This window comes from Euphorbia lathyris, chromosome 9 (assembly GCF_963576675.1).
Source record: "Euphorbia lathyris chromosome 9, ddEupLath1.1, whole genome shotgun sequence".
NCBI lineage: Eukaryota > Viridiplantae > Streptophyta > Magnoliopsida > Malpighiales > Euphorbiaceae > Euphorbia > Euphorbia lathyris.
In genome coordinates, this window is record NC_088918.1 from 62505544 (window position 1) to 62515584 (window position 10041).

The window sequence follows — 10041 nt, forward strand, 5'->3', positions numbered from 1 at the left end:
CGAAGTAGGTATAAGATTGCGTCCATGTGGTGTGAACAAGGACTATGCATAAATTGACTGAGTTGTTGAACAACGTCCATGTTCAACAATATAATTTGGTAAAACTTAACTTACTTTTATCGATTATAAGATGTCCTTATATACACATTTACAAGTAACTTCTAGATTCTATTTTTAAGGGATAGAACTAATCTAATACATTAAGTCTATTTAATCTAAAATACAATCATAAATATCTTAATACTTTTTTTAATAAAAATTAGGTCAAAGAGGATGGTAATAATTACTTGGAACCAACAATCTAGAAATATCCATAAACAAATTCAAAAGACTTCATCTAGCATACCATAAATTTATATATAGAGAGATTATATTAAAACATAGACATTGAAGAAGAAAAAAACTCTATTAATAGATGATTAATTGCATAAAACAATAAGGTCTATACCTGGTGGAAGATTGACGGCTGCTGCAAAAGATAATGGGTTAATACACATATTTGCCCTCGTGTTTTCTCGGAAAAACACATATGCCCCTGTGTCAAATAAACCCACTAAAATCTCCTTGTACTTGTCACAACCCTACAGATATACCCCACACTAACGGAATGATGATTTGGCACAAACGCCGTTCCACGTGGAACGCCACGTCATGCCACGTCAACTGCCAACAAATTAAAATGAATCCTACGTGGCAAAGTAAAAAGGGTTAATACACATATTTGCCCTCGTGTTTTCTCGGAAAAACACATATGCCCCTGTATTAAATAAATCCACTAAAATCTCCTTGTACTTGTTAATAAGTTATCATGCCACGTCCCTTTTTTAAAAATTTAAATAATTAAAAATATGTCTACATGGCAGTTCATATAAGTAGCAGAAATTAGAATGACTCTCTCTCTCTTTCTTTCGACTCTCTCTCGTTCTTTCGACTTCCTAGGAGAACTAAAAGAACCCTTCGACTCCTCTCTCTCTATCGCAGCGCTTCTTCTTCTCATGGATTGACAAAAAAACGAGTGTGAAACCCTATCTTCTTCTGGTTTATTCGACGCAATGGAGAGTGAATAGTTACTCTGCAGTGGAGTGAACAGTGGATTTATGAAAAACGAGTGCGAAACCCTATCTTCTTCTCCTTGGATTTATGAAAATATTACAGCAGTTGCTACATTTGAAAAAGTTGTTATAAGCAAATAGAGAATTGAGAACTAACATGGATGAAATATTATGCTTATAAATCCAGGACGATTTAGAGGCTTTAGGGCAAATTTTTGCACTGCTTCCTCTTCCAATTCTTCAGCAGCAGCACCACCAATTTTCAGCCTTTTTACCATTTCCAAAGCGACATCTACATTTCAAATGCTGATAACTTATTAACAAGTACAAAGAGATTTTAGTGGGTTTATTTGATACAGGGGCATATGTGTTTTTCCGAGAAAACACGAGGGCAAATATGTGTATTAACCCTTTTTTACTTTGCCACGTAGGATTCATTTTAATTTGTTGGCAGTTGACGTGGCATGACGTGGCGTTCCACGTGGAACGGCGTTTGTGCCAAATCATCATTCCGTTAGTGTGGGGTATATCTGTAGGGTTGTGACAAGTACAAGGAGATTTTAGTGGGTTTATTTGACACAGGGGCATATGTGTTTTTCCGAGAAAACACGAGGGCAAATATGTGTATTAACCCAAAGATAATAGTCTAATAAGGTTTCTTTCGTTTCTCTTTTCTCTTTTCTTTCTTTTCTTGTGTTTTTTTATTTATATTATTTATTGGGATGCACTATTGGTCTATCCATAAATAATGAATACTGTCAGTTTCAAAAATATATTTAGTTTGGTCCACTTAATTAATATCTTCATTGTTAATTTGGTAAATTCTAAAAAAATCCTCGTGGTTTCATGTATTTCAAAAAAAAAATCATGTGGTTTGTTTTTTTTTAAAAATACTGTTTTATACGCCGTTATCCAAAAAACGGAAAATGGCTTAACATCGTTAGTTTGGATGATGTGGCAAGGGGTAAAACGGGAAAAACCAATTTTTTTATTTCTCTCTCTCTCTCTTCTTCTTCTTCTTCTTCTTCTTCTTCCATTAATAAGGAGAATAAATTATTTTTCTTTCTCCATCTTTCGTCTCTCTCCTTCTTCCATGGTTTTTCTTCATCCATGGTTTTTCTTCTTCTCTTCTATTCTGTGTTTCTTCTACTTCTTCTTCTTCTTCCTTTTTTCTTCATCTTCTTCTTCCTCCTCTCTTCTCTTCTTCTTCTTCCTTTTTTCTTCTTCTTCCTCCTTTCTTTTCTTCTTCCTCTTCTTCTTCCTCTCTCTTCTCTTCTTCTTCTTCTTTTCTTCTATTTTTTTTTAATTTCCAGAATTCTGGAAAATTTCCAGAATTCTGAAAAACGTCTGGATTTTCCAGACGTTCAATGTCTGGAAAATCCAGACATGATGAACGTCTGGATTTCAGACGTTCGGAAATTTCCAGATAGAATTCTGGAAATTTCAAAATTAAAAAAAAAAATAGAAGAAGAAAAAAAGAAGAAGAGAGGAGAGGAGGAAGAAGAAGAAGAAGAAGAAGAAGAAGAAGAAGAAGAAGAAGAAGAAGAAAGGAAGAAGAAGAAAAAAGAAAAATAAAAAATAGGTTTTTCCCATTTTACCCTTTGCCACGTCATCCAAACTAACGATGTTAAGCCATTTTCCGTTTTTCGGGTAACGGCGTATAACACAGTTCTTTTTTTTTTAAAAAAACAAATCACATGAGTTTTTTTTTCTTTTGAAATACATGAAACCACATGGGATTTTTTTGGAATTTACCCTTGTTAATTTATCTACATTAACTATATTTTACATTCCTAATTAATAGTTATTCTCAATCAATTATATAACTCTAATTTGTCTGGAATGTTACATATAAAATTACTCCTTCATCCCATGAATATAGGAAAAAAAAGATATATGCACACTGAATAAGAAAAGTTAGTTAATTTTATTGAAATAACACGTTTTGGTCTATTTTCTCCAATTTACCTTTCTCTTTTTTAAAACTATAAATACTCTTACATTAATAACACATTGTTAATCCCAACCTAAACCTTATTTCTAAAAAAATAAAATACTCCATTATGATTTCCTAAGCCTATGTGCATATATTGAAGGAAAGTTTGATTAAATACATGGATTAATTTTAAATATATGGATGTTCCATTGTCTTGGAAAAGTAAATATTCTAATATCAAAATAATTATTCATTATATTTAAATCTCACAATTAAGGGTATATTAGTAGGTTAATAAATTAAATTTAGTTATGTGTCTATTTTATGAAACGTCAAAAAGATGAATTTATGTTTATATTCATGGGATGGTGTTATGTATCGGTTTCAGGACGTGTTAGTTTTAATCGTAAACTAACAAACATGTTCTTCTCTAGCTAAACTCGAAGGAGTGAATTCCTGGTTTTACGGTCTAAATTCATAGAAAATCAAAGATTCCTCATTGTTGAAGGTTAGAAACCTTAACAAAGCTTCAATGAAGAAGATGATAATTTGATAAAAGTTGCATATTCTTACAATAATAGGAGCTTATATAGCTCAACAAAATAAAAGGCAAAAGACTAAAAAGCCTAATTAGGGTTACTAATAAACAAGAGTGCTAAGAGGTAGAATGGGAAAGTAATGCGAAAATGGCATTTAAGCAATTAAGAGAAAAGTACAAACAATTGGATTAAAATGGCACAATGGTAACTAAAGGATGTAAGAAGTTGTGGCAGCATTGGTCTCCTTGTCCCTTAACCTTGGATGTCTTTTCTTCTTGATCTAAAAGTCGATTCATCATCGCTCAAGATCAATATTCTGTCGCTGAAAATCAATATTCCGTTGTCGACAAAAATCGCGTCGTCACTAAAGATGGAGCAGTTGCCGCAGAGAGCTCAGAAATCAATCATTTTTAGTAGGACCATGCCCACACGCCGTGTCACTTAAGTGGCACGCTGTGCGGTTCAGTTTCTGACTCTATAGTGTTTTTTCTTTGTGCTAGCTCCTCGTTCCACTCCCCGGGATCAGATCATACTCCACGCAATGTGTGGAATGATTGGCATGACGTGTAGGTCAGTTTCTGACTCCAAGAGTGAGATTTCTTTGTGTCAGCTCCTTGTGCCACTCTCCCGGATCAGATCATATGTCACACGACGTGTGGAATGATTGGACGCCGTATGGATTGTTTTGGTCCATTTTCTCGCTTGATCGTCCGTGCCTCGTTCCTCCTCTGACTTCCCTTGTCCGGACTCGACCCTTAAGGGAGATGCTTCGCATTAGATGGAGGGAGTAATTTTTTTATAATTTGTGGGTCCCACTTTTATTAATGAATACGATGAAAAATACTGATGTGGCGCGTTTGACTTTGGGTTGATCAGTCATTTTTACCTTCTATACACCATAATGAGTGGTTACCTATAAGGTGATACATTTTAGTGTGACAAAATGAAGGATATACACCAAAGTGTGAAATGGGGTAAACGTTGTACACCATGTATGAAATTTACCCGCCAATAAAATATACTCCATATTTAGTAAACCACTAACCTATTTATTAGCTATTAATTTTAGTAATCTTTAACTTATTTATTACATATTAATTTTAGTAACTCTACTAATTAAAATATATTAAGAGGGTGTTTGGTTACTACTTTTAATGCTCTTGTTTGCATTTTCACTTTAAAATGAAGAGTTTTATGTGTTTGGTTAGTGATCTTATGTTTGCCTTTTACATCTGAAAAGTAGCATTTTGCAAAAGCAGAGAATCTCTGCTTTTTGGAAAAGCAGTTTTTTCCAACATTAAACAACAAACGTAACAGTAAACAGCAACAACAAACAGTATGTAAAACAAACAGGCCCTAAATATCTTTTCGTAACCACTAAATCAAAATAACTAATTATTAAACTTTGAATGAAACCTAACACGCACATTATCCCAAAATAATATAAGCAGTTGACTTTTAGTGAATTGAAAAGTGACTAGGGCCTGTTTGTTTTACCTACTGTTTGCTGTTTGCTGTTACGGTTTGCTGTTTGCTGTTGTTGTTACGGTTTGCTGTTGTTTTACCTAACACGCACATTATCCCAAAATAATATAAGCAGTTGACTTTTAGTGAATTGAAAAGTGACTAGGGCCTGTTTGTTTTACCTACTGTTTGCTGTTACGGTTTGCTGTTTGCTGTTACGGTTTGTTGTTCCTGTTACAGTTTGTTGTTTGCTGTTTGAAAAAGCTGCTTTTTCAAAAAGCAGAGATTTTCTGCTTTTGTAAAAGAATGTTTTTCGAGTGTAAAAGGCAAACAGGAGATCACTAACCAAACACCTAATGTTGCTTTTCAGATGTAAAAGGCAAATAGGAGATCACTAACTAAATACTTAAAACTCTCCCTTTTGAAATGAAAAGGCAAAAATGAGCATGAAAATGAGCAAACACCCCTAATACATATAATCTCCAATAATACTCATCGTACTTATTTCTTATTTATTTTTTATCATTAAAATTAGTATGTATTGCTATATTCATCAATAGAAAGAAGAGAGAGACTCAATAATAAATTATTAACAAAAAAATGAAATAAACTGTTGACTGAAAGTGGAGAGAGGTAGGTTCGTCAATAATAGAAATGAAATTAGTGATTTAGGGAGTACCTAAGAATCTATTGGAGTTAGTTTGTAACCCAAATTCCTCCAATTTTAATTGAAAAGCCCAACAAAACATTCTCTTAGATACGCTCTTATATTTAGAAATTGCCCTTAAAAATATGGAGAAACTCGAAATTAGTTATGCTGCAAACATGAGGAAATTATTAGAATCATCATGTTCTATTAAATGGAGGACCTTCAATACATATTTTGTTATGTGTAACATAGATCTACACATATTACAAGAGATTCTACTATTTTAATTATTAAATGGACCACAATACATGTAACGACCCGGTCCGGAGTGGGTGGCGCCAAGGTAGAAGGCCTGAGCAAGGAGCGGCCCTAGGGGATGGCGATGGGGGCAGGAATGAACTGAATCTCACATCGGAAACGGAGAGGGAGTGATTGGGGCTTATTAGTAAGATGAGAATCCAATACATGCAGACACGTTTTAAAGTCGTGCAGCCTAAGGTGTTGGATTTGGGCCAAAGCGGACAATATCTACATGGTATTGGACCGAGATGTTACAATTGGTATCAGAGCCGACTCTCCACGTACGATGTGTGGTTCGGGGACGAACCAGACGGAAGCTGGTGGGCCTGTAACGACCCGGTCCGGAGTGCGTGGCGCCGGGGTAGAAGGCCTGAGCAAGGAGCTGCCCTAAGGGATGATGATGGAGGCAGGAATGAACTGAATCCCACATCGAAAACGGAGAGGGAGTGATTGAGGCTTATTAGTAAGATGAGAATCCAATACATGCAGATGCGTTTTAAAGCCGTGCGGCCCAAGGTGTTAGATTTGGGCTAAAGCGGACAATATCTACATGGTATTAGACCGCGATGTTACAATACACGTATCCAAATGTAAATTGGAAGTCTTCTAAGTGACATGAAAACTCCCAAATAGAAGAGATAATTTGTTTTTGGCATATTATTCGGAAGAAATCTTACCCAAAAAAGATAGAAGAGAAAATGGAACTCAAGTTGGGATGATTTAATTAGCACCTAAAAACGAAAGACTTTATGAATAAAATGTTCAACACTAAAGTCTAAAAGTCTAAAGAAACGTCATGGAGGACGCAATCTAAGGTCAGGGTGGAACCAGTCAACCCAAAGGCATCCTAACATCAATTCCTGCTAGGGTCAGGATGAAAGCGGTCACGCCGGGGCACAGTGTGTCTCTCTCGTGTCTAAATTTTTATTTTATTTTTTTAATTTAAATTATGTGATATCGTAGAATAGAAAGCAAATGAAAATTTTCAAGTGATAATTATAGGTATAATTTTAGTTTAATTTTATTTTTTTAATTATATAATATATATATATATATAGAATAAACATAAAAAGATAAATGTTTCTGTGTAATTTATATACGGACTAAAATGGGGACAAGCACAAGTCGGATGAAAAGGAAGAAAGATCATTAGAAAAATTCCATTCTCATAATAAGGATTGGGAGTGATGATAAAAATTGCACACTTCCAAATATATATTTAGACTAAATAATTTCCTTTCTTCTTCCTCTAATTTTCTCGTGTCAAACATTCTAAGAATTTATTTTGTAAAATACTCATAACGTTTACAGTAGGATGTATATTTTATCAATAACGTCTAAAATTATGCAATTTTAACTCTAATATTGGTAGTCATAAGCAATTTTATTTATAACATTGATAAATTTGATTAATTTCGGATATTATTATAAAAAATTAGAATATTTTGTTCATTATTCTGCATTATTTGCATATCAGTTGATTCTAAAAAAAAATCAAATTTTTTATGATTTAATAATAGAATTGAAAATATTTGAACTTTTTTGTCCAATTCATACAAAAGACGGTCTAATCATAAATATAGATGACAAGATTCATAAACGAAAAGACATTTTGATGAATTATTTCTCAAATTGACCCAATTTGTCAATAATACGGGTAAAATTGTTCTGGATTCGCAACATTAAGGATCAAATTACTCTAGTCTGTAAAATTTTAGGTTTTATTTTTTTAAATAATTTTCTCTTACTTATTGAGAGTAAACTATATCTATAATATTTAAATTATAATATTTTTACAATTTATATTTAAGAATACTAATTATTTTAAATACACTTAATTATATATTTATTTTTAATTTTTCTCCTATCTAATTTAATACAAATGTAAGTTTAATATTTTAAATATTTTATTTAAAATATTATAAAATAAAACTATAATGTTTTTATGGGTTAGGCTATGGTTACTTTGTTTTTATTACTAAGATACTTTGTTAATAATTTTCAATGTTAATATAAAATTTTACATGATAGCAATATATTAAAATTTAAATACGAGTAAAGTAATGCACCGACACCAAAATGTTATGCAGTTGCGCAAAATATAATAGTTTTTAAGCATAAAAACAGATTTTAGGTATCAAAATGTAAACATGTGTAAACATGATAAAGTTCATGTATTAAAAATATATTATACTTTCAGAGCTGATTTGATCATGTATTAATTGACCATTCACGATAACTTTAAGGGTTGAATTAATACCCAAAGATTGATTTGAGCTAAATTAACCATTTATGTCAATTTGAAGGGCCAATTTGACCCTTTAGTCATTCTATGAAGGATTGATAACAATGTAAATACCACATACCGCACATAGAATTTCGACCAACACTATTAGTGAGTTAGAGTTTTATGATTTCTTCCATAACACAAAAATCATACACCAAAATGCTTTTGCATGGTCAAAATCCTTTTTTGGTTTCACAGTTATCACCCTTTGTTACTTGTTCATGTGAATCATCATCAAATACGTTCTTCTCATGTGCGTTTATTCCAAGTTGATCTAAGGATCAAAAGATCCAAAGGTTCGGTACTTCAAGAGCTAAACTTATTAACCTTTTTGCTTAGTTTAGTTGTTGTCATTTAATAGGAGGGGAACATCTTTCCAACTGCTATCACTGGAAGGTAGAAAAATTGACCTAGAGAGGTGACTTCGGTCCTTATGCGAACTACGTCCATCTCTTTAGATCTTCTCCTCAAGCTTTCCCACCTAGAGGGTAACTTCCTGAAATAAGACCAAAAAAATGATGAAAGGACGAGACATGATCCGACGATCTTACTCTGATATTCAAGTTACTAGAGCTTTCGGGGTAAATTACATACGTGGTGTACAACCTTTACCCTAAATCACACTTTGGTGTATAACCAAAATTTTGTCACACTAAACCGTACGAGCTTCAGGTGACCTCCCACTAAAGTGGACAACCGGTTTTTGTGACCGGTCAACGCTGGTCAACGTTGCCACGTCATCAATTTGACTATTCTAAAAGTCAAAAATTGATATACCTATTGTGAAATTACTAAAATGTCCTCATTCCCTTCTTCTCTCACTCTTTTCCTTTCTCTCCCTCACTCCTCTCTCCTTCCCTGTAACGATTGTACGATTGTTATCAGCTCACCTCTCACTCTTTTCCTTTCTCTCCCTCACTCCTTAATCCTCTCTCCTTCAACTCTTCTTTCTCTATACCATTTCTCTCTCTCCTCTCTCTACCATTAATGAGCAATAACAATAGACCAAAACACATAATTAATCGCTGATTTGTATCAATCAATCGCTGATTTGATACCCCCATTACAAAGTACCAATTGAAATATTTCCATGTCTTCGTTGTTTGGTTTGGGTCTATTTCATCGAACTGGTCTGCCCCGAATGCAACCACACAAGGTCAGATCCCTCCTGACCCTAAAGCCCCTAACAAGAGAGATACATAGAGGATTGCTATTTGGCCAGTATATGCTTCTTGGCTTACTTCAGATCCTAATTTACATGGAGGTGGCCTTAGATTTGGAAGTGTGGCTGAAAGTGTTAGGCTGGCTTGGCTGGGCATGGAAAGAGAAAAGCATATATATATAAAGAAAGTTCAAAATGAATACATACAATTTGGTAGATAAAGGAAGCAATTGTAATGGTCTAGAAGCGGTCGGCAAAGAAAGCACCGAGAAGAGGAGTCAAGCTAGAAGTGTCGCCGAAGTTAGTGAGAGTATTAGCTGCTTTTGTTAATGGCATATGAAGTTGTGTTGTTAAGTAACTTATCATGTTTGCGTTAAAACCCACTACTGCTAGTTTCTCACATATTTCATTTCGTGCACCAAAAAGTGTAACATATAAACAACTTAATTAATTTAGAGTTAATTGAAGAATAAACTAACTTACCAAAGATGAAGGGCATTGTAACATATTTCATTTCCATGAGGAGGGAAGGAGAGAAAGGGAAAGAGTGAGAGAGGAAGGGAATGAGAACATTTTAGTAATTTCACAATAGGCATGTCAATTCTTGACTTTTAGAATAGTCAAATTGATGACGTGGCAACGCTGATCAGCG